This window comes from Prenolepis imparis, unplaced genomic scaffold (assembly GCF_030444845.1).
Source record: "Prenolepis imparis isolate NDT839.2.m4 unplaced genomic scaffold, iyPreImpa1.0 SCAF_12, whole genome shotgun sequence".
NCBI classification, from domain to species: domain Eukaryota; kingdom Metazoa; phylum Arthropoda; class Insecta; order Hymenoptera; family Formicidae; genus Prenolepis; species Prenolepis imparis.
In genome coordinates, this window is record NW_028141170.1 from 2,833,881 (window position 1) to 2,859,707 (window position 25,827).

A 25,827-nucleotide genomic window follows, 5' to 3' on the forward strand; every position below is an offset into this window, starting at 1 on the left:
AATACAAGAAAATTAAGTAGTACAAGTCAAGCATTTTAACATTATCGTATACAATTATTTTATTTTTTGAAGCTATTGGACTTAATATAAGAATGTTGACAGTAATAATTCTCAAAGGCTTATTCTAATGTGTAATTAACTCAAATGTAATTTTTAATTCAATTGCATATTAAATACAATAAATTATATTCTAATGCTGATGCTAAAATTTCTACATGTATGAACAAATAAATCTATCAGACATTTAAAAAATATATAGAATAATTTCAGGAAATTATAATGTTGAATGTACAACATACACTTAAATTGTGAGACACACACATCTTATATGTATTTCCCCGTCGCACAATTTAAAAAGATTTATCTCGTAATATCGCAACGCCATAAAATCAACTTCGCGTGACTTCATCAAAATTTGCCTTGACAAATGAGAACGAATTTCATCGATGCAATCGTAAAGTGAAGTGGTCGATTAGACCACCTATCGGTTCACTTTATCGGAACACTGTGGCACCTTTCCCTTCCTCCTTTCCACCCTTCGCAGCCTTTCGAATCGATCGTCCTTATCGGACGCGAGAGAGAACTTCCGACATTGAGATCTTTTTCCGAAATCGCGCTCGCGTGCTAATCGGGAATCGTGCGTGCCGATAACTTGTGGATAGGTATGCCGAAACACAGGAGGAGAAACATACCCCGGAATACCTACCCCGTGTCCCTGCGCGTCTGCTTGCCTGTCGGTCTGTCGGTCGCTCGGTCGATGCTTTGGTTTCGCCGGTGGTGAGCATACATTCGCGCTAAGTACGCACACACGCCCGTGCACACGCGTCCCCCCGTGTGTACGTACGTACGTATACAGGGCGAACGCGCCGGAGAGGGTCGCGGGAGGGCGTCTCGGCGCCATGCTGATTTGCATGCGCCGCCATGACGGCCGCCACCGCTCGAGCGGGGGTTGCACAACGTCGCGGGAGGGAGGCCCGGAGGGTTAGGGGGTGAACATCGATCGCTTTCTCCCGCGCGAGAGCTCGCCGTCTACCCCTCCCGATCCTCCTCTGCCCCTTTCGACTCTCCCTCTCTCTTTCTCTACGTTACTCCCTTCTTGTCGGCCCTTTCGTTCCTCACTCGCGACCATTCTCTACTTTACTGTCCCCTCCTCCCCCCACCGTCATCGTCCACCCCTATACGTCGCGTTCTCTTGTTCCCTCTCTTTTCGTCGCGCGGCCTCTTTTTCACCGTTTTGCTCGCACTTTCTCTCTTCCTCTTTGAGAGTTGCGACCGAACCCAGCCCAACAACCACCACCGACGCCTAAAACCAGAAAACTCCGTAGCTTCGCCTCTACCTTTCTCTCGTTCTACTTGTCGCTCGTTTCTTTCCATTTCTTCGCAAAGACTATCTATCATTTTATTCTGCACTGCAAAAATTTTGTTATCGGACGTCTGCGTGTAAAGTCTATTTTCAGACATGCCAGCGCGTCTAAATAATTCATATCCCTATGCAATGGATTTAATTTTTCAAAACAGTCTTTCTAATCGCGAATATAAATAATCACCTACGACAGATATATAATATCCCTTTGATTGAACAGACTAGGAGTCATATCTTTCTATAAACGTTTTTCACGCAAAAGTGAAACGAATCGACGAGGCGAAGGATCGGTGGGCTCTCGTTTCAAGAAACCGCGTCGGCTGGAAAAGCGAGGTGGAGAAAAGATGAGAGGGGGAGAACGAGAGCAGCAACGACCTGGCGAACAACGACCGCAGCCGTCTATTTACTTATGCAACGGGCGACGAAGTAAGAGGATGGTGGCTCGCGTGGTGTAAGGGGTGTAAGGGGTGTAAGGGGTCGGAGCCTCGGGCTCTGTTTGTTTTCGTTGGACCACATAGCGTGATACGTTTGCGTAATGCGCTACGTCCGTCGTCCTTTCCTCCGCCATATCCTCCTTCTCCTCTCTCTCCAGCCGCCATCCCCCTCCCCCTTCGTCCCCAACCCGCTCCCGTCCTGCTCGCGTACCGTCATCCTCCGGGGGTAGCAACGGCTGCGGTGGAATCTGCCAGGCGGTAACTCATCCGCACGGTCGTATTCTCGGATATGTTTTTGCTCGTTCTCTCTCTCCCGTTTCATCCCTCTGCCGTTTTCGTCCTCTCCCTTTCTTCCTTCCTACCCTTCTTGCCACCCCCGCCTCCATCTTTCTCGTTGCGCAGACCTGCATCCATCCGTTTGTCCGTCCCATGCCATCGTCGTGTTCATTTTTTATAATGGTCGCCGACGTCAACGCGAGCTGACGGAAAAAGACGAGTCGTCTCTCTGCCGCAAGCGAAGTGTTTGGTTGCGTGAATCGAGAAATTACGCGAATTCGAAAAAATATGGCGCTCGCGTTATTACGTTTGTGCATGGCCCTCGAAAATGAGAAATGCGCAAAGTACGTAGATGAAAGAATGTCACATAATTTATGGAGATGCTATAATAATGTATAATTCCTTTCTATCTCCTTCTAACACACGAGTGAGGAATAAATAATCGAGAAATAAATAATTGATTTAAATTATCAATACTATAATAATATAAGACATGGCGATTCATGGTAATCAATTTAATCAATTTTAAGTAAGAGAATACTTTTCGCAGAAAAAGCGGACGCATTAACGCAATGCAGACAACATTGATTGTACATCTGTAATAAGATAATTACACATTTCCCTCGGCAGTACCTCGATAGAGACTGCAGGTAATATCAGGTGATGACAGCAATTTGCTTGATGCAGCACGCCTAGCAAAGTATTCGCTTCCGTTCCACCATCTAGCATTTCCCGATGAATCTTGCAACGGATCTCTATGCGAGACGGTTAATTTCATAGCGGGTCGTCGAAAACGATGGAGGAGAAAGAGCGATCTCGATGCTATTCTGCAAAACTCATGAATGAGGTGCTTGAATCGGACGAACGATCGCGCTGCTCTTCCTTAGCCTCCTTCGCGAACGAATGGCGAATATTTGTGGAGGGGAGGGGATGAGAAACCCGTAAAATGACAAACCCGTAAAACACGATCTTCCTCTTTCAAACGACCTATCAATGACTTTGTGAGTAACGTGATTCGAATTCGGTCGCGGTACGCGCGTTTGCATTCAGGAATCCGAAAACTTCTGGCGGAAGGTCGCGAGGGGTCAAGGGAGGGAAGCAAAGGGAAAGCGAAGTTCTCTCCGCGACTGCGAGAACGAGCCGACGCGACGTGATCTCGATAGACGACGATGACGACGACGACGAACGAACGAACGAAATCGAGGAACGAAAGGGTTGGCGCAAACGCGGGTTTTATAGTAATGTCTACCGGTTCTGGTATGCGCTGGTGTACGCCTCTGTAAATACGCGTCAACGATCTCATGTGTAAAACGCACACTATCGCTCCTACACCACCCCGCTCCCGCTGCCCCGCGCATTTTCCGCAATATCTACGTACGATGTAGAAGAAGAGGAATTGGATGGAGGAGGATGAGAGAAAGATGGAGATAGAGAAAGTACGGGTTACGTACTACTACGGAGCGAATGGCGTGGACCCCTTGGATGGTTGCCTCATGAAAGATGCATAAGACGACTCACCGAGGGCGCGATAAAGAGTCGACAACAGACAGACCGACAGTCACCCCTGTGCACCCCCTAATACCCGGTGTGCAATACACTGCCAGGCTTTGGCGTATAGGAATACGGCCGATGTGGCCGCCACCCACCACAGGGGGGAGGGAGGAACGGCTCCCGCTATCAATTAATTATAATCTAGATTGATGGATCCGATCCACGACGCTCGTAACGGAGATTAGTCTCGCTTCTGTCATTGTCGTGCTTGTCGTCGGCTTTCATCCCCTTCTCCTCCCTTTCCGCGACCCAAAAAAATTTGGCGATTTTGTGTCAACGATACACCTTACAATAATATTTCGAGAGACGCGCGGATCTATCGATTTCAATTGGCGGGATAAAATCAAGAGGAGCAAAAATGATGAGGACAAAAGAGAGAGATAAGTAGAAGAATAGATAGAGAGAGAGAAACAGACACATCGTCGATGTAACACCGAGTTACGTTTGTCGAGGTCTGTGGGCTAATGGCATGCAAGTGAGCGGTGGCGATGGCGGCAGCCTCCCGGCCCGTCGCGCGCCCGGTCGGTCGATAGGAATTAGCATTTTTATGGGTCTATCTCGCTTACGTGCTACGGTGCCCCGTGGCACCTAGATTCTTCGGCATTGTTCACGCACGCTTCGTACGCATTCGCTGCCTGTAAACGCCCGTCAAACGCTCGCACACACGCTCGCTCGAGCCACGAGTTTCTCCACGAGGCGTTCACCTTTCGATATCTCTCGATCGGCGATCGTCTGCGGCAAGACTTTACTTGCTTTTTATAATTTCGACGAATTCAGATTTCCGCGTTGCAGATCAATTCTATTCGTACATAGCAATAGACATCAGACACATTTTTCTATATCTATAGTCTAATATTGATTTCTGGATTCGAGCAATTTTCTATTATTTTTTTTTTTCTTTTTCACTAAATCGACAGGCAAGTAAAAAAGATCAATAACAAATTGATTAGTATTGTGTTTAAAACAGTAACTGTTTTCTCGAACAGTAACGAAAAAACTTGCGCGTCGCGTGTACGATTAATTTCTTCGGCAGATCAAGAGATTGGCCAATTAATTAATGCTCGTATGCCCGAGCAACTTTCGACAACTTATCAAAGAAGTAAAAGTTATACCTTTATAATATCTATTTAATTAAATGTTCAATTATCCAAACAAATGTTTCAATTGATTAATACACAGTATGAAATAACTAAATCGAAAAAACGAAAATGCATTTTATTCGAAATCAGTGTGATACTGCATTTAGTGTTTCACGCGCGTGTTATATCATCACGCTCTAGATCGACGTTGAACGCTTTCCTGAACGGAGTCCGTGAATACATGCAACTGGCGAGATGCGAGATGCATCGATAACTTTCGGACATTCGGACGGGCAAGCGCCCGATCGCAGGTCGAGCGTTATCCCGATCGACGTCATGGCGTTGTTTCTTCTCTTCAAGGCAAGGTCCAAGGCGTTATCGGCGCCGAAACGCCTGGGCGGTATTGCGCCCGAAGGGTAAACACGCGCGTGCACCCCCCGTAAAGCCTACACGCGGCCTATGGGGTGTTTAGTGCGTATTACGGAGAGTAGGCGGCCATGAAGGGGAGGGAGGAAGGGAGGGAGTCGGATGAGAAACGATGAAGACGAAGACAGATAGACGGGCAGATAGATAGTAAGCGAGAGGGCGGAAGGAAGAGAGACAGGTAGAACGAGGGAAAGTAAGGGTGCGTGATAGAGAGTGAGAGAGAAAGAGAAAGAGAGACGGGAATTCGTCGAAGGGCCGAGGGTCTTTGGCGAAAGGCGCCTGCGCGTTTCCATGGGCACCGTGTCTGTACGCCCCCTCTTCCGCGTAACGCGGGGGAGAGGACGAAGGGGTGTATGTCCCATTCCAACACATTTGCCATCCCCTCCTCCCCTTAGTCACTCCATCTCGTTCTGTCACTGCTCGTTCTCCGCGCCCTGATGGGCACACTACACAAGAGAGAGAAAGAGAAAGAGAGAGATCTCCCAGCAGCCTCCCTTTCTCGCAGCGCACCCCTTCGTCTGTCGCCGCCTTTCGCCGTCCCGTCGTTTTGCCGATTTTTTTTGTCTCGTTCCACGTCTTCGCCAAATCTCGCACGCATATAATCGACACGGACGACTCGATGATCGGAACGCAACGCGCTAGAACTCGGAGTATATTCATCGCGAGAGCATAGATATCGCGCCGATTTCCCTCGCGGAATCCGGGATCCTCAGGGATCTGGCAAAGTGATGCCGGGTGTTTTTAATTTTATTATAACATTATAAAAACTCACACGTTCACATGTCTCTGGAATTAACTGTCCAGCTGTTTCAACCTGAACCCAGAGATAATGATCCGTCATTAATTTTTCTCTACATAAATTGATTTTATTTATGCTAATTTATATCGCGAGAATGGAAGTAGCGTTTAGTTTGGTAAATATATCTTAAATCGGTCGTTCGTTGGGCAGAAAAAGACACGATTTTATGCCATTGTATGCAAGAAACTCGATGCCCCTCCCTTCCCTCGGTCCGATTTTGCCGTTATAAAAACATCAGTCGACCGCCGCCGTTTCTGTTTCAACAAAATCAGCTTGTCCACCGCGACAGTTTTTCGGACTTTACATTCAGGTCCATGTTTTGTCCTCCGGGCCACTCGACGAGCGACGGACGTGAGATGGGGACAGGTAAAGGCGGAGAGGTATAAAAAGCTGCTACTCGGCGCACCGAAAGTCGGGAACACCGGATGGAGCGACGCGACCGCCTACTTCGATCGCAAGACACGCTCCGTTACGCATGCACAGCCACACGGTCGTCTTTACGTGTGTGTATGTACGTCGTTTTACGTACGTACGAGCGACACAATCGATTCGAAGACTTCGATCCGCCTTCTGGCAAAAAGCGAAATCGAACGTTCTTTACCATGAAAATCCAAATTCCAGTGTGTTTGTGTGTCGATAAAAGTTGGAGATAATTTTCTAATATATAATAAGAAATATTATATAATATTTAAATAAGAATAATTTTTTAATGTCGCATTTAATTTATCGACTCTTTGACAGTTCTTTGTAATAATAGATAAACGATTGGCGGATGGATTTATGATTAAGAGCGATATCGCGCATTGTAATTCCAAGGTGAATGCTTGATACACCGTGATGCGATGCGTCGCGTATAGCAAAGAGTTTAATCTACCTCAAATCTGAAAATACGCGCAATGTCATTTACTTATAAGTGTCGTTTCGCTTGTCAGCCCGCGCGAATGCTTAGGATTTTCCTTACGCAACAACCTGTTTTACGAGATGCATTATCCCACGCGAATCGCGTCGCGCGTGGGCTACGGCATTGACTGCCAACTGCATTTATGACGAAGCTGGCGAGCTGCAAAGGTGCGATAAGACGATCGCTGTACGTATACTTACGCCTATCGATACGCGATGTAAATGCATTATATACATCCGACGATGTACGCGTTTCGTTTGCCGAACATCTGCAATCGTCAGTAATTACTAGTCAATCAAACGCCATCAATTACATCAATTAATCCGCAAAGACGCACATTCAAACACTGTCCAAGAGCGTTGATTACAAGAATCTTGAGCACCGTGTTATTTTGCGATTTATTAATTATGTATAGTCATTTTTTACGTATTTATAATTTATTAGAATTTATAAAAATAATTGATAAATTAATTATTAAAATATAATTTATAAAATTGAATGATAATTTGTAATACAGCGAAAGAGATATTTTGAGAGAGTATGTTGTATGTTGGCCTTCAGTCGTAAATAAAATTGTTGCGGGCTGTAACCGCGAAACACGGTTTTCTCTATAAAGATTTAAATTAAAATTCTTAAACGTCAAATGGGCGCTCATATTTTTATCGTAATCTCTTTACGCGTTAAATAACCGATATTTGCATTAGCGATCATATACCATGAAAAAGGCACGTGCCAAGGACATGCCCCTAATTAACAATTTATATTCCACATTAATCTGATTGTACGCTACGACTACATTATGTGAATAATAAAATACTCTCGTCTCTCTCACAAATGTACAGTTTATATCCTGATATCTTAATCTCGCGTCTTTGCAAAAACACTTTAATTGCCGATAATCGGCGATACGAAAAGAAAATGACGGGTCGTTCGAGGGGCGAGGAACACCGGCGCGCGGCGTTTACCTAAATATAGGGTGGCGGTCGAGGACGTACGTGGAGGATGGGCGGGTTCGTGTATAAAAAGGGCTGTTTATGATTTTTCTATTGAAGCGTAACTAGGTGGCACGCGAGGTGGTACGGGTAATAAAGTCCTTTACGCGGCAACTAACCGCGAGTTCGCAGGCTCGGGGATTCAGCCGAGTTGCCACCGCGTGCGTTTACCGTTTACTATCGGCGTTACAGCCGGTCGTATACATAAATCGCTTTACGATCTGTCGCTAAAAACGGATTTCATGCGAAAGTAGGTAGCTGCTGGTAACCGCAACCGCGCGTCGCCCATAGTGCGACTTCGTGAGAAGAAACCGCCGCATAGCAGAAGCACCGCACCAGCCAGGACCATCAATATGTACGCGGCGATTTCGCAGCATCAATCGCCGATCGATCGAGGGAATCGAACGCTTGTTGTTTCGCGCCGATTCGCGAAACGCCCGCGAATATTCCCATAATCACCTCGCAAACATAGGCAACGATCCGTCTCATCGTGAAAACGCGAGAAAGTAACGATTCCTTTGGAAAATAAACGAACGCTGAACTCGTGTTCCACTTTGGCGAAAAACCCGTTCTGGTATGTGTGTAAATGGTTTACTCAGCAAATTCTCTTAATTTCTCGAAGTTGCTTGAAATTTTTAGAATTACTATTACTAGTAATTAACACAGAATTTAATATATTAATTAAAATAAAATATAATATTTCCTGTTTCTATCGTCAAAATGGCGTAAAAATTTTTGACCAACTGTTTACTCGTCGAAGCGATATATTTTCCCATTCGTTTCAACAAGAATCGGCGCCGTTCAACGTATAGCGAGCGTTTTCAAGGATAGGGCGAACGCGAGAGAGTCGACTGCGAGAGATCGGAAACGACCGAAGAGCGAAGAGTAAGAGGAGGAGAGAAGTAGGGGAGTGGGACGTGAGCGAAACGGAGGACAAGATGATGGATGGTCCCTCTCCACCCTTAGCTGTGCCGCGCGCGCGAAGTGAGGGCGTCCCGACGCTGACGACGATGCTGACGCTAATGAGCAAAATATGAGGCGCCACCCTGCCACCCCTCTTCCGTCTTTCCGCCCTCTCGCTTTCTCGCCCCGTTGCCGCGCGCGGTTCTCTTTCTCGCCTGCTTCACCACCGCCTGGCCTCGCCAGGTATCGATTGTCGTTCGCTTAAAGACCAAGAAGAGGAAGAAGAAGAAGAAGAAGAAGAAGGCGAACGTGAAAACGAGAAGGAGGATAGGTTTCGTTTTCGAGGAAAACGCGAAAACAAGACGATCTATCCGTCTGATTACTCGCACCGTCCTCTTCCTTCCGCGATTCCTCGCGTATATATTCCATTCTCGGTTTGTCTACGTGCATTTACCGTATCTTGATCGCGCCGTCGCAGTTGTCCCTCCTCGGGGCTGACGATAAATAATGACCCCGAGCGAAATCCCAGATACCGAGAGGAATCTTTGTTTCGTTCGGTTCTTCCGGATAAACATTGTTGGTATGCGGTATACCGCGTTTGGTGAAATATCGTCGACAACGGGGTTGTATTTCGCGCGACCGTAAAATATGTTAATGAGAGAACACGAAGATGTCTGGAAAAAGCGAGCGACTGTCTGTACGATCGTGTTATCCCGAAATGTCATTTATCGTAAAAGAAAAAATTAATATCATCGATAATAAAAATAACGAGCAACAATAATATATACCGGATAGAGCCTCGTATACTGAAATTACGCCGAGCATTAACAAGGAACTTTGACTGCTCTTCGTTCGTCACTTCAGCAACATTACCACCACGTCGCCATGGGGGTTAGTGCCGGATGTCCACACTCGTTTTTACCGCGAACGAGATGCTCCGACGACGAAAAAGGGACCCGTTTAATTTCATTTCACCGGCACCGCCCCTACTCTCGACGCCCGGAGCGACGAGATACCGCGAAAAAGAAACTCTTCGACGTTTTACGAGCGAGAGACTTCTATCCTGCACCACGTTCCGCGCTATAGCCTCTCAACAAAGGGGATCTCGAAAATGCTTATCGTCCGCATCATCCGCGATGCGACCCTTCGTTAAAATATCTCCGTCAATACAACGTTATATGCGGATGTTGCGGAATTTATAATCGCGCAAATGACTCACATTCGAAATATCACCTCGGAAAATTCGGATTAAAAAAAAAGTACATTACTATTCGTCGTAGAATTAATGACCGCGCCGGATATTTTTAATCATGACGAGGAACGGATGAGTTAGAAAGAAACTTTGCAACTATTCGTAATGCAAATTCTCTTCGTCTTGCGCGTCTCCGCTTCTTTTATTGGGTCACTCCATTTTTGTGGTAACGATCCCGTTTCGGTGTCACGCCTACCACCACCACGAGACGCAGAAGAAAGGTTTTTGCAGCGCGGCTCGCGGCGAGAACCCGCTCGCAGCCTCGTTAGAAATTACCGTGCAGCCCATCCTTCTCGCCGTTAATGAAAGCCGGGTTCTATGCGGCGAAGATTATTCGCGGTTTTTACACGCCGAGGCTATTCAACGCACAGGCAAAGACGTGCAGCCTCCTGGTCCACAGGAGAACGCAGAGGACTGGCGAAAGGAGAAGGAGAAAGAGAGAACAGAGAGAGAGAGAGAGAGAGAGAGAGAGAGAGAGAGAGAGAGAGAGAGAGAGAGAGAAAGCGACAAGGGAAGACTAATTAATTTGGCAAATCATCGCGTCGCAGTGTAAACAGGGTGGTTCGATCTGTCTTTCCCGCACAAAGGGGGTGTCGACCGGAATGAACAAGGGCGACGGCGGAGATGAGCGCGGGGGAAAACTCGCCCGCCAGCTCGCGAGGGTGATATCAAAGGGGAAGACGAGGGATATCAATCCCCGGAGAAGCTACGGACTCAGCCTCCGCCGACTATAGCCGACGCTTCCGCAGTTCTCAACCGCGAAATCCTCCGTTCGAAATTTATCGCCATCGTACCGAACACTTCCTTCCCCCGTAAGCTGGTCCCTACAACGTGCGTCGAACTTTCTCCGTGGTTTTCCAAAACGACTGATGGATCATCTCTCTCTCTCTCTCTCTCTCTCTCTCTCCCTTCTTCCCCCCTGCCCTTTTCTCTCTTTCGCCGAATAGTCGTATTTATATATAGCCGCATTTATATACATCTGGCTTTTGATGGTTTCCACGCGAAACGTTAAATCTTCCCGCAAGTGAAAAACTATCGGATAATCCAAAAGTAGTTTTGCCCTTACCTTAGCCAGACGTCTCACAGATGACCCCGACTTTTCACTCTGAACGTCTCTCCGTAGCGAGAATAAATCATTTGGAACAAACGAGATTATACATAAAAATTATTTTACTCTATTTATAAATCATTTTTTTATATAATTACAGAAAATTCTTACAAATGTAATTTGCAATTAATTTTTGATCTACAAGGGTAATACTAAAATAATTTTGTATTTTTATACTGATCGATAGAAAGCTGCATGTAAATGCAAATTTTCGTTAATTTTTATATTTCTCGACTCGTGCGATTTTTACTCGAAACCGGACGCAGAGCTAAGGTCTATCAATCGTCGGTTGAAATTGCGTGACAATCGCGAGTTCGGGCATCAACGGTGACACACAAAGAACACTGGGCTTTAGCACCGCGGCTTCGTCTCCTCGCCGTTGTATCTTATCGGAAGATCGGACTCAATGCGAGGTCAAGGCGCGCTATCGCAACCACGCGATCCGCCACGAGCCACCCCGCGGATATACGAGGTCACCCTAGTTCTCCGATCTGGACGTCTTCCTCGACAACGGTAACGTACGAGCGCTTCACATGCCTGATCGAAACTCACAAAATTTAGCTGCGTCGACATAAACCTTGCGTTTTATCTGGATACTGGACGCATTAAGAATCTGCACGATTCCTCGCGAAAAAAAATGACCACGAAAAATCCTCGATATTTCGAGTAAACCATCGCAATTTCCTGGTCTCTCTGTTAAAGCTGATCTAAATTCGCACGAACTTAATAACGACGACGAAAAGCGTAAGCAATGGTCGAAGAGCGGAACGTCGGCGACGACGGAAGTCGTCCGGAACAGTACAGTACGATTCACCTGTCATTCCCCAGAATTTCCCGGAAAGTTGGGATAATCTCGTGCGCGCGCGATCGTCATCCGGGATCGTTGGTAGACGTCGCCGCCGCTTGGTTATCTTCGACCGTCGACAAAAGCCGACGTAGAATATGAAGGAAATCGTGAGCACCCCTACAGACTCCTTTCCTCTCCCAGTCAGTTCCCTATCTTTCTCTCTCTCTCTCTCTCTTCCTCTCTCGCTTTTTCTGTGTCACCCTCTCTCTCTTTCTTTCCCTCTCTCTCTTACTCATCCGTCTATACATCCGAACAGTCGTCGCTCCATCTCTATCCCGTCTCCTTTCTCTCTATCGAGGTATAGGGAGCCGAAGGGGTGTGCCGGGCGCGCGGGGTGGTTCTTTCCCTCCTGTGACGGAGGAGTTGAGAGTGCCGTTGAATATGCATGAGGGTTCCTATCTACCATCCTAAAAACATTCAGTCGACGCTGAAGCGACCGATGCTCGGACCGACCGCGCGCTTCGTCGCTCGCCAATCAATGTCTCCGACAGGCCCGTCTTGCGAAAATTTCTGCGAGACGATTCCTTGTAACCACGAGCATGGGGGAGTGAGAAGATACTCCCTGCGTTTCTTCCTCGACCTAACGCTACCATTGCCCGCAGACGTGCGCTGACATTTTTATTCCGTGGAAGAGAAACCGCGGGGTTCACTGTACCTCGGGGAATGTTTATTTCACTGAATTTAGATCGCTATTTTTATACTGATGTATCGGCGGTTCTTGACTGAATTTTTAATCATCGAGAAACTGGATTTGAATGAGATGCTAATGTTACAAAATACTTTGTCAATTTCTTTTTTTTTTTTTTTTTTTTATTATAAAACTATCATTAAATCTATTTTCCTTTTGTTCCAGGAGAAATATGTCATTGTATGAGAAGAATCTCCTCTCCCGTGTTTTCTTCTCTTGCAGGTATGTATATGACAAATCCGGGTATCGGTTATAAATTAAGTCTCGATGTTAAATGAACAATTTGCTAAATAATTATATACACCCTTTTCGCTGGAATAAATTTGACATTGGAATTCGTTCGCGCTGCAGATCAGTTTTATCGCTACGATCATCGGCCATAATTATGTTGTAACTGCGCGCATAAATGCCGGCATGTAAAGTGAAGCGTGTTAAGCGTGACTCGATTATCTTTCGAATCAGACACGGAAGAGACGCAGCGTCTGAAATATATGGCTTTCGATTCCGAAGAACGCGAGCGCGATCTCGGCCGCGTGCACGCGTGCACGCGCGCGCTACTTAACTACGCGAGAGCGCGTATATACGCAGGAATGCTTAATGCATTCAAATGATATTCACTCTCGCGCCGCTGACGCGAATGCTTTCGACAAATTAACGCCGTGTATCGAATAACTATCTACCGCTGTGTTACACGCGAGAATGCGCATGTGTGAAATGCACACACGAGCCCGCGCGCGAGCGCACGGTTTCTCGAGCATCTTGTAAATCAAACACACGATCGGTAGTTCCGATAACGCCTCCCCGGCGTTTCGCTCGATATAATTCCGCAGAGGAGCATCGATTACATGTATAAACGCGCTCTTCGCGGCATCTAATATTAATTCATACACCGTAGGAGTCATGCTGTAACCTGATAACCCTGTCTAGTAACTACTGATAGTCAGCCAGGGGTTGCATAATCGTGTACGTTCATTTCGCGAACACGTTGTTGAAGATAAGAAATCGCTGACTATATACCTGAAAGGTCTCCTCGCCACATTCATAGGTGCGACGTGGATCATTCCCGACGATGATCCCGTTGCATAATAACCCGAGATTCGACATTCTCCCTACAGTGTGTGCCTGGCCTACCTATTACATTGAAAAAACAATTTTTCTAGTATCTATCAAAACAAACTCCGAATTAAACCTGACCAAAAGCTGATGAACATGGTTCTATCGCCATCTCTCGGTGATGTCAGAAGGCAAGGTAGCCATTTTGTTTCTGGAGGTGGCCAGAAGGTCGCCGTGGTGTCGCGGTACACCCGCGCATGTCCATTGGTCCCTCCTACGTTGTCCTCGCAGCGGCGGCTTCTCTCTTTCGTCTCGCCTAAGCGACAACGAGAGACGTACCCCTCTCTACTGGTTCTCCTCTTCTCATCCCCCTACTTTACTCCCCCACTTTGAGTCCGCGACTTCCCCACCTCGGGGAACTCGACCACCTTCCCTTTTGTGCCCGCCGCACCCTCTGGCCGCCGTCGTCGAGGCAGAAACGTTGTTCCCCCTCGACCCTCTTCATCCTTGCCACCTTGCCTCCTACACGGCCACTACCATTGTCGTCTTCTCCTCCAAGTTCTCTTCCACCTCCAACGGCAACGATCCCACCCGTCCCACCGTCGCGCGATATTATCACTCCGTTTTACTCGCGATTTATCGGCCTTTATCAACTACATTGCCGCCGAACGGTGTGTATCGTTGCTGCCTGCCTTGGCTGCCACCAGCGCGATCGCTTAAACCCCATTCCCCAGCTACGATCCGCGCCAGGTTTCTCTTCGCCGCGCGACGCGCCACGACATACCCTCGTAAATCAACGCCGGTGGTTTTGATCGTCGTCGTCGTCCGACTGAAAACCGCAAAATCGAGCGACCGACGCTCCTGCTTTCTCGCCGTGTCGTCCGAGAGACGGCTGTGGCGCGTCAAACTCACGCTACGATGATTTTTGCTCATTTTCACCATGACGCGAATCGGTATTGAACACACACGCAATGGTTTTATCCTAGAATACCGGGAGGAAGAGAGAGAGAGAGAGAGAGAGAAAGAGAGAGGTGGATATTTGTATGGAGCTGTTTAATCTGGAGTACTAATTTGCATACTAATAAATACCAAAGTTGGAGCATCATGCTGCGTCATGAAATATATGCGTTATAACTTTGCACAAATGTAATATTTATTATACAACATCTTTTTTGTAGAATTGATGGAAAAATATTAAAAAAAGAGAAAAGGATAATATTCGCCAAAAAGAGCTAAACGATTCAAAGCGTGACGGTTCTCGTGCGAGTCTCAATTACGCGAAAGCGATCGGATCGACCTTCGTTAATTCGTTCGGTACGCAAATGAGATTTTCGACTTATATCGATTTTTAAAAATTTATTCCTCGACTAAATCTCAGCCTTCTTTTAGAGAGACAGGTAATGTGCGTTATCGCTAGAAAATAGAAAAAAGAAATGATTATCTCAAGATATAAAACTCAAGATATTGAATAGAATGATTATCTTAATTAGAAACTCGTAAAGTGGCCAATAACTAGGTTTTCACGCGTCACGTCTTCCCTCGGAGCCACCAAGAGACTTCATAATACGTCCTCTATTTAACGCACGCGGCTCCCACGTTCGCGGAGCGATTAGACGTTAGATTCCGACGTTTCTCAGAGTCGCGCATCCGTCTTATCTCGCATCTTATCGGCCGTCTTTGAAGCCGCTTCGCGCATACCACGACGACGTTGAACTTTGCACGAGATTGCGCGCTCGGTCCAACCGGCTAGAGAGATTTAACGCTAGACCTAATGTTATATAGTGTCTCGACGCTCTCGATGTCACCGATCGCTTGCCTTATCGGTTCGCCAACCCGATCGAACCGGAGATTGAGCGAATCTCTCGCGATACACGGGACTCTATATCCCCAACCGACTATCCGCCGGTAGTAGAATTCTTTCCCTCTCGTTCCAGCTCGGGAACAAAGCGATCGCCGCGCGACTCCATTTCCCGTCGTCATAGTCGTCGCTTTACATCCTGTTCCCGACTCCGCGATGTGCTCTCTCGCGAGCTCTGACGCGAGAGGGGATCCTGCTCGCACACTTTCGTTTTCGCGCATGTGCATGTATGTATGCGTGCACGAGTGTGCGACACATACGTATGTGAAATGCGTACGCGCGTGTTCGGTGCAGTTGCTCTTATACATATATATATGTGCCATGCATATACATATATGGCTGGGTATATGTATATAGGTATATACATCGGAGGCACCGATGCACGGTAGAGTGCTTTCGAGGCGAGTGCAGTACAGACTCACGCTGCTGCACGGTCTGGTGATTAGCGCCGCCCCTGGGGGATGGCAACCGCCAATCGGTGGATGGCGTCGCGGCGCCCGCCGTCGTCGCCGGGAATATCCCCTGCGGGTCTGCACAATCGCGGATATAGCGGATAGCGTCGGGCAAAGCCACGACAAAAATCAATCACTCGCTGCTTCCTCTTGTTCGCGGTGCTCTCCCTCTCGCTCCTCTTTTCGCCCATCCCGCCGCGCGCCTCCTATTTCTGTTTCCCTCCGGTTACACGCTCTCTCTTCTCTCTCCTTCTCCTCCATCGGCTCGCTGTTTGCGCGAACCAAAACTACGTATCTCTCACCGTGCGCTTTTTTTTCTCGTGCGTTCAACTTTAGTTTACCTCTGTCATAATATCTCAACACTATCAGCCCTATCTGTGAAGACTTCCCGAAATCCTGTAATTAGCGCGAAAGAACGGACAGAATCGATTGTAGATGGCTAATTGTGATGATCGTAATAAATTTCGTCAAAGATATACGAGGATCAGTATATCCCGAAGAGAGTATCCAGAAGAAAACACGTGAGAACGGCTTTGTGTCGCGGAACTTGATAATCGCCTGATGTCGAGGTGTCATGGTACGAATCCTACCGTCGCGAATCGACCGATTTTTCTCGCGCGATCTTCCCACGTTCTCTCGCATCCCGTACACGCGCGTGCGCTCGCATCATTCTCGTTCACGTCGATCCACGTCCTCGTCGAGACGACATGCAAGAACGGGACAAGGACAAGCGCGAGATCCTAGCCGGGCTGACCGACGACCCGCCTTGAATTTCATTCACACACCTGCGAGGTCGAGTCTCGGTACTTACGCGGAATACAAAACGATGCTTCCCATGGATCGGACGATATCATCGTGTCAGCCGAAATAAAAGAGAGGCGCCTCCTGCGTAGCCGCGCGGTCTCTCTCCTCTCTCTTCGAGACCTTCCCCGCGAGGAAAATTTTCAAGCTACTTGTCTAGAGAGGAAAAGAGCATTGAATTATAGCTCCAACTTTTAGAATAGTAACATTTATACTGTACAATTGACCTCATTTTGCAAACAGCTAATTTCCATTTTGCAAACTTAACTTTTCAGTCACTCAGCGAAGTTTCGCGTTAAATCAGCGAATTCTAAAATTATTTCCATAGCTTGTGAATTTTACCAAAAAGATCATTTATCAGCAAGAAGAAATAGAGGGTATAATTATTTTATCTTCGGGAAGGATTTAGAATTATCATTCTTCCATTTAATTCTTTCGTCTTTCCGTTGCATAATTTTCCTCATCGGGGCTAAACGGAGTAATAAAGTTCTCGTCGCAAAACTCCGCTAAATACGAAAGCAATATTTCTTACCGAAGCCACTCTCTCAGTATACCGCTTAGCGAAGCCATCACGTCACGGCGGCGGACGTGGTTATGACATCAAATCGATCCGCGAGCTATCGAGCGGCAAACTTGCTGCGCGCAAGAGAGCTTTTGAAAGAACTTCCGCCGCGCCGATCCGCCATAGTTTTTTCTCAAAGAGCCCATAGTTTCTAAGGCCGGTGCGTTACGCGTCGCGCGCGATTTTCATAAATTAAGACCGGAAGGCGTGCGTATACACGCGGCGCGACAGAGCGATCTCGGGAGGCGGGGAGAAAGAGAGACAAACCGAGGAGACAGGGAGAGAAAGAGAGCTCAAGTGACTGAAAACATCCCATGGCGATAAGAATCTCCCGGCGATTAATTGGTATGACAGCGGCACACGTTAGACCGCGCAGTGCGCCAGCCGTGACAGCGCGTCCGTGTATCTCGCGCGATATCTCCTTATGACGACGCCCGGTCGACGACTCCTTCGTCTCCTCCCTTACCACCCCTCTCTGCCCATCTTAGGTTCTCGTCTACCTGTGCCGCGAGAAAAAAAAAGGAAAAAACGAAGGGTGTCTCGAGAAGAAGCGCTCCCGAGGACGCCGATAAAGAGGAGATCGCCCTTGCGACACGTCGCGATACGAACGCCTGCGGTTCCCACCGGAACTGTAGTTCCGGGAAAAGCCTGTAGAGAGGCCAGCTGCCGGAAGTCGCAGAGAGACGCGAAGCGCCGCGCTTTACCGCGCGAAAGCCCGAGCGAGGTGGAAACTCTGATCGCGCAAGCTCACCCGTTGCAGGAATCTACTTGCCACCCGGGGGTTCGCATCCCCGATCCCGAACCCTCCCCCGCAATCCCCTTCACCCTCTCTCTTTTCGCGTGGGGTGCGGATACCCACGTGGTAATGCAGGGATCTGGGAAAAGCTCGCAGGACCTTATCCTGAGGTCGTATTCTAGGTCTCGACCTTGCGATAACACGGCCGAACGTGTGAGCTTTCCACCGCGAGTTTATCCGGCATCCACCGCGACGTCGTTCGATAATGAATTGAGACGCTGAGAGCAAATAATGTTTTTTTAAATCACGAACGCAAAGACTCGTACTAGATGCTGTTGAGTTTGTGTTAAGAAGAACATTGAAATATTCAGCTATATAAGTAATGAATCTGTTTGTGCATCGAGATATAGTTGCATAAATTTTCATTATATTTGAAAGGTTCAATTTTTACGACATTCAATGTGAGATTATAATACAATATTGATATTTTTTTCGAAATATTCAACACCTAACGTTGAGGAATAATTGATTCTTTTACAAGATTCGACTGTTAATCATCCCGCGTTGGCCCTTTGTATAGAGCCGCGCGCACACGCGACAATGTAAAGTGCAGCTGCAAGAAGTCTCGTCTGGATCTCACCGATTGCCGCTCCAATGTCCGAGGTCAGCCGTGTCGGTTCGTGCTGGCCCCGAAGATCGTTGGTCCACCTGCTCCGCGCGCGGGTATGCGGCAAACGTTCACCTGCACTGGGCCCGCGTAGGCCAAACTTACACTTTCACGCGCACGCAGCCGCACGAGAGCCGACATCCACCTTTTCTTATTCACGTGTAAACATTTCAACATCGACGAAACCAAAAATCTGATATCGAATCTCGTTAAGAATCGCATTCTTAATTTTTTTTCAACACCGATTTTACTCTAAAAGAATCTTTGACGATGGAATACTTCAAGCCTAAAGTATTGCGATATCTATGGCAGCTGATCTTATCTAAACTCGATTGACAAATGATGTGGGAAAAATTATTGTCATTAGATTTTTCATAATTTAAAAAAAATGTGGCGCTTTTCCTTCGATCGAAGTTCTTTTTTTCAATTAGATGGATTCTTCAGGGTGGCCGAGAACAATTTTTCTCGATATCGCCGGCATATAATTATTCTTTTCCCCTGGCGGATCATCGTAACGAAGAAGAAAGAAGTTTGGTAGCACCTTGCGCGACAGGTGCCATTCTCTCCTGGAACGCAGGCGTAAGTAACAAGTACCCACGCGCTCGTTCATACGGTTTCTCTCTCTATCTCCGGTTCTATCTCTCTCGCATGATAAACGCGTATCCACGCTCATGTTCCTACTCTTGCGTATTATATACCCTACCGGTCGTCGTCGTCGTGGCCGTGGTTGTTGGGCTATATCGTATCGGTGCGCGCACTGGCCGTGTCCGGTAGACGCTATCGTCGCTACTTAAAAATATGTTAGCGGCCGGCGTATAAGCACCGTGACCTCCGTGATACGATCTAAAGAGGCCCGGAGGCCTGCTGGGACAGCGCGTCAGATGCTCTTGCACGCCGCGACGGGGTGGTTCACCGAGGGTGACACGGGAAGAGAGAAAGAGGAGAGAAGGACCGTGACTGTAACCGTCACGCCGTCACCGTCGTCGAGCATCGCCGGACGCCCTATCACCGGAAAAAGGCCGAAACGAAAGACTGACCTATCTGATGCGACCGGGACACCCGGCTCGTGCACATGCTCGGACATCGCGATAGAAATTAAGGTGAATACGTGGAACTTTATAGACTCTTAATTGATCTATCGCAACACTTAGGCGAGTTCGTATAAAAATACATTTATTAATAACATCTGTCATCAATTTATATTTTACGCGAGTTTTGTACAAACATATATTATTGTCGGAGAATTATCATTATATTACAGATATCGTTGTATTTAAAGATGAAAAGATATTAAAAGCTTATTAATCTTAAAATTAATTTCTTTCTTGCTGTTTTGAAAATACAAATTACGAGGACGAAGCGAGACGATGCCAAAGGCGCTTCCATTAATAACGCCGAGGCGCAGGAGCTCTTTGTTTAACCGCGCGTCATTTGAGCCCGCGGCGTGTTAGCTTCTGGGAGGAAGTAAGAAATTGATAGAGCCTCTGTGTATCGGGTGAGAGATCCGGTGAGGAGGAAGTAGACGATAATCTCGTTCGCGCGACACGTAGAGGAGATGCGGCAGTCAGAGGTGAGGAGAAAAGAGGTCGCGTCATTGCTGGCCATGGCCCGTGATCGATGGCGCTGGGCGTTATCTTCGCCACCCCCTCTTGTTCCCGCAGTAATTCATCATCTCGGTCTGTTTTTCACTTACTTTATATGCAACATATTCCGTAATTTTTATTCAGTCAACCAGTCGCCGTCGCCGGTGCCAGCCATCTCCATACAGAGAGGAACCCGCCTCATAAAATAGCGAGCGAGACTTCGGTGGACCATCATCTCCGCGAGTCGTGAAGGATACAGCGACTTGCTGAGGAAGCAGACGGGGCGACTAACGTCCCCCTCGATCCAAAGTAACTCCGACGGACCAAGTCCGAGGGGTTACGCAAGCTTGCACTCTATATGCTAAGGAATTTCGATATGGAGATCTATCCCCGGGACCGGTCAGTTTGATTTATTGGCTCGAAATCGGCCACGTTAAATTTCGGGGAAAATATGCTGTCTCTTCCCCTCTCCCCCTTCACTTCACCTCCGGTCTCGGCACCGATCGCGCCGTGTTCTCTGACTGGGCTTTCCCGGTCGGTGTTATTTCCATAAAATGAATTATTAGACTCAGATATATCCGGGAGAACGCGCGGGATGCGCCAGGCTCTGTCCTCCGGCATAGTTTGACAGAAATCTCGGGGTGAATTTATGTCGCCTAAGACAATCTCGCGAGAGTGAAAAGGTACTCGTATTTTAACTTCTCCTTCGTAAAATTTATGAAGTCGAAACGTATGATAAAATTTTAATTATATCGAAATGTACTATAAAAATATACATATATATGCATATAATATTTAAAAATAGGAGACACTATATAAAAAATTAATATATATATAAAATATATATAAAAAATATATAAAAAATCAATTATGTATTAATTGCATTAATTTATATTAAGTAGCTTTAGCGAGAAATATCAGATAATATAATGCCTATTATTACCAGTGATCGAAACGGTATTGAAACGTCAAGCGCATTCAGTGAAGTAGTCCAAGCAGTCGGTCACTGACGGATATCTCTTTCGGCGATAGTATAGAAGCCCTAAAGTGAGTCTAAGCGCTAAGTAAATCGGAGGGTCGGGCATACAGAAGACGAGTGGCAGGACCGCGGTAAGAGGTACGAAGACACGAAGTGCCGAGAAGATGAGAAACGCTGGATGCCAAAGATCGAGGATAGGGAAAAGGTGAACCGTAGTAGTAAGGGTGGCAAGGGCGAGGGGGCGGGAGAGGCAAAAGGCGTGAGAGTGCGAGCAGAGGAGGTTGAGGTGCTTTCGAGGCTCGAGAGTCGCGCGAAATCTGCATTTCAGCCTTCTATCCTTCCGTTTCCACCACCATCCCCTAGCTACGGACTCGCTCGAAGCCGAGAGCTTTCGAACGGCTCGCAAACACTCCGCGCCGCGAGAAAGCTTCCATAGCTGTTTGCACGAGAGTGTGTATATGTGTGTACGTCTGTGTACGTGCGTATACAACTGTAGACGCGCTATAAAGACTCCCCGGTAAGCCTCGCACCTCTGTCATCCTCCTACTTTTGCTTTCGTTCCGGTATTTGCCTTGCGAGAGAGCGCAACGCGAGCCTTTTATTCGGCAGATCAGCATTTTGCAAAAGATATACACGAGGGGAGAGATCCTTAAACAAAACTGATTGTCAAAGATTGGATAAAATCGAAAAAATAGTGTTTGCTTTAAATTTTAAAATCTTTAAGAAAATTACAAAGAGTTTACATTTACGATTGATTAGATAATTCCTCGTATCATCTAAAACTTTGTACAACGATCGCAATAATCGACGTGCGAGACTATATAGGGATGAGGACGAAGCGCGGAATGAAAAATTGTTTACCGCGCTCGGCCAACCGGAAGGGTGCAAGAGAGTCTCGGGAGAAGGATGGCGAAGAGACGGGCCGGTAGGAAGAGGCAAAGGCGACGGGTAATTAATCCGCGGTTTTTCTCGTCTAATTAGTTGGATTTATTCCGTTGGTCCCCTTATCCACAGACTCTCCTCCTTCGCTCGCGCTCGCACCAACTGTAGCTAGATAGGTTGATGTATGGAAATGTATGCGGGGAGACGGAGGCTCGCGCATTTTTCCAGGCACGGTGCGCCTTCATTTCCACCGCAGCTTGCTCCCGCATCCCTCCCGCACCCCTCTCGCCCCTTTCCGCCCCCTCCCCCCGTTCGGCTTACGGCCCCGTATATCCAACACCCCCTTAATGACGCGTCTACTCGTTAAATTCGTGTCAGGCCACCGCTCTTTCTAGTCGCCGTGCTTCTCGAATCCGCGCGAGATCCCGCGTACTTAAGGACGAATCCGCTTCCACCTTAGCGGGGATTTTCACTTTCCACCCGTGAAAACCTTTTCCTCCGTCCTCGCTTGATCTTTTGCGCTGATCCTCGCTAAGCTCGTCGAGATCTCGGAACTGTCTCCGGGTTGCGTTAACGGTTCCGCGCGGAATTACTTTGTTCGATTTCGCAAATTGGAATTAATACGCAATCTAACAAAAGGTCTGGCAAAGGCGTCGATATTTATATTTGTCTCGCGACATTTAATTTATCATCGTTAACGCTCTTTCTCGTAGTGTATTGAATCGTATTCGGAATCGATTTATAAAACGATGTAAATCTTAATGTCATATTTATTTGTATTAACAAAGTAAAATGTTTCAATGTTATATCTAGATAAAAAAGAAAGCTGCGAGAAAAGCACAAGAATAGCACAAAGGCGGCGAGACAAAAGAATCGCGTTACCATGCCTTACGGGCACAATGTCCGGTGAAGATGACGACTCGAGGACATCCGGTGTTTTAAAAACGAATACGGAATGCAGCATGTACGGTACACAAAAGCGGATTGTTCCAAAAACAAACACACGCTTTAAATAACGTTCGCTAAAATATCGTTCGAGATATTGAGCTAAAAACAACACACAGCATTGTCTTGTCACGATAATTGAAAAGTAATACATAGATAAAAGAGTATGCAATATGTATGCGCAATGATAAATAATGCATGAGACCGCTGTCCACAATAATTGTTGCACATTATTATAATAAGATTATTTAAGACCGAGATAAAAACACTCAGCATGAAGACATCAATTTCGCGATAGCACAAGCTTTAGTTTTTTTTTTCTATTATATGTATAAACAGCCCGAAATATTTTATTTATGAATATATATAAAATCTAAAAATATTGAGAAATTATTCTATATCCAATATTTCCAGCAAATAATGTTTTTTTTATCTATCAAATTACAAATAAGAAATATTGATTTTATTTCGTAACAAGAACCTTCAATTAAAAAAAATAAATCATTAAATGAGAGTGATAAGAAACATTTTCAATCGATTCCTCTGTAATTAGTTATTCGCCTCAAGCTCGATCTTAAAAAAAAGCAACTAATATCTATAAAAATCTGGAAAGGCAACAGGGAAGAGCAGTAACGCCCGTTCTCCATCTTCAACGTCGGCCATCGAGGACGACATTGCGACAGGCAGCGGTAGAGACGGTTGCGACGAGTTACATTTCCCGGCGCAGCCGAAGCGTTTCGACCAGTAAAAGCTCTCGCGTGAACGTGGAGTCGCGCGATACGGCGGTATACACGCGGAACGCACGCACACGCTCGGCCGGCGAACATAGAGAACACTCGCGTGTTGTGTCCGCCATAGTTACCTACCTACACACCGGATAGTCACAAAGGGAGGGAAAAAGAGAGAAAGAGAGAGAATCGCAACGGGTTACGAGGAAGCCAGAAACGCGCGGCGTACCCGCGGCGATGCCCAGGCACGTACCTGGTAAGTAGTAGGTACGTAATGGGTATAGCAGGCAGTAGGTGGCAAGGCTGCGTGACGAGGCGATTGCGGACCGTGACTAAAATATTTAAAAATATGTATCTTTCTGACCGGACTGCCGTCCAGTTCCAGTCCCCGGCGCGGACCCTCTCCCCCTCGCCCACGTCGCTCCCAAGCTCGCCGCTCGCGCTATATTTATTTCGCGTTTCCTTCCTGCCGCACCGGCCCCGCTCGAAGGGTTGCTTGCTAGCCTTCCCCCTTTCCCTCCCTTCGCCCGTGTGTATGTGTGCTGATATTCTACCGCCTCTCCTCTCCACCCTATCCCGAAGCTTACGCAACGCGCGAGCACTTCGCGTTCGTTCCTCAACAAACTGTAGTCACTCGCCAAGATGATCTGGAAGATAATTTGGCGCGATGGAAACCCATTTACGCAATATAATTACCTTGGTAATTACTGATCGCCGGACTGTTATTAGACCATCTGTCATTTAAAATTAGAACTGTAGTATATTGTGTTATTTTTAAATTTTTAAGTTCAAAAGTTTTAAATTTTTTGAAGAATCTGACTTTGAATGAGAAAAAAAACTTGCTATAATATTTCATTAATGACAATTAATTAATTTTTATTTTATTTTGCGTCTAATAGTACTGTAATTACCACCATCATTCAAGTAATTTATGAAGATTAAACACAGGGGCAAGTGTTATCAATAATCGCTCCTGATGGCTATAACATAGCTATCATTTATCAAAGAATCATGTCATTAATAAAACGTAGACATTTCTTTTATTAACGTAACTTACGTCAATAATACTTAACAGTTTTGTAGACTTATTACTGTCATTCAATTGCCTTCATATTTAATTATTTTCATTTACATACAATGTAATCAACATGATATAAGTATATCTATTATTACGATAAAACAAAGTTTCTATGATATAATATGCGAATTCTTTCTCTTTTTTTTCTTTTTCTCAAGAGGAATTTTTTCCGTCAATGTCACAAAAACGACACATCATATGCAAAAACGAATTATTATTACATATATTACGTATATTTTTTTCTCTAAGAAAATATAATATATAAATTGTGCGTTAAATTTTATTTAACTTTAAAATGAACATCACCAAATAATCTATTTGCAGCACTATTGCATTAAATCATCGAAGCAGGTGAGAGCGGTCGAGAAGAGCATGTGCATTCGCAATTGTGCATTCGACTACTGCACCCGCTATAGTCGCGCGAACACAACGAGAACTCCAACAATAATCTAACATTATCTGACATCCGAAGCGTGCATTATACCGACCATCCTCTCGAGGGATTATCGAATGCCGTAAGTCAACGAGCAGGTGGACCGGTATGATGACGCAGGTATACGATCGCATTTGTTGTTGCAAACCGAGTATAATTCGAGAATTTATTCGACCGCTCGCATCTTGCAATTGCGATTTCCCGCATCTTCGAATGTATTATGCAAAAGTCTCTCTCTATGTAAATAATGCTGCGAGTTGCCTGAAATCATCCACGCGATGCGAAAATCATTTGGTGCCGATTATTCAGTTATACGTCAGACACGTCCAATCGATTATTCGACCCCTATCATATGTCAATTACGATGTAGTTAGGCGTAAGTGAGAGGGTAGGTCGGAATACAATATACATTCGTAATTGTAATCGCAAATCAGTCTGTCCGTACAGGAAT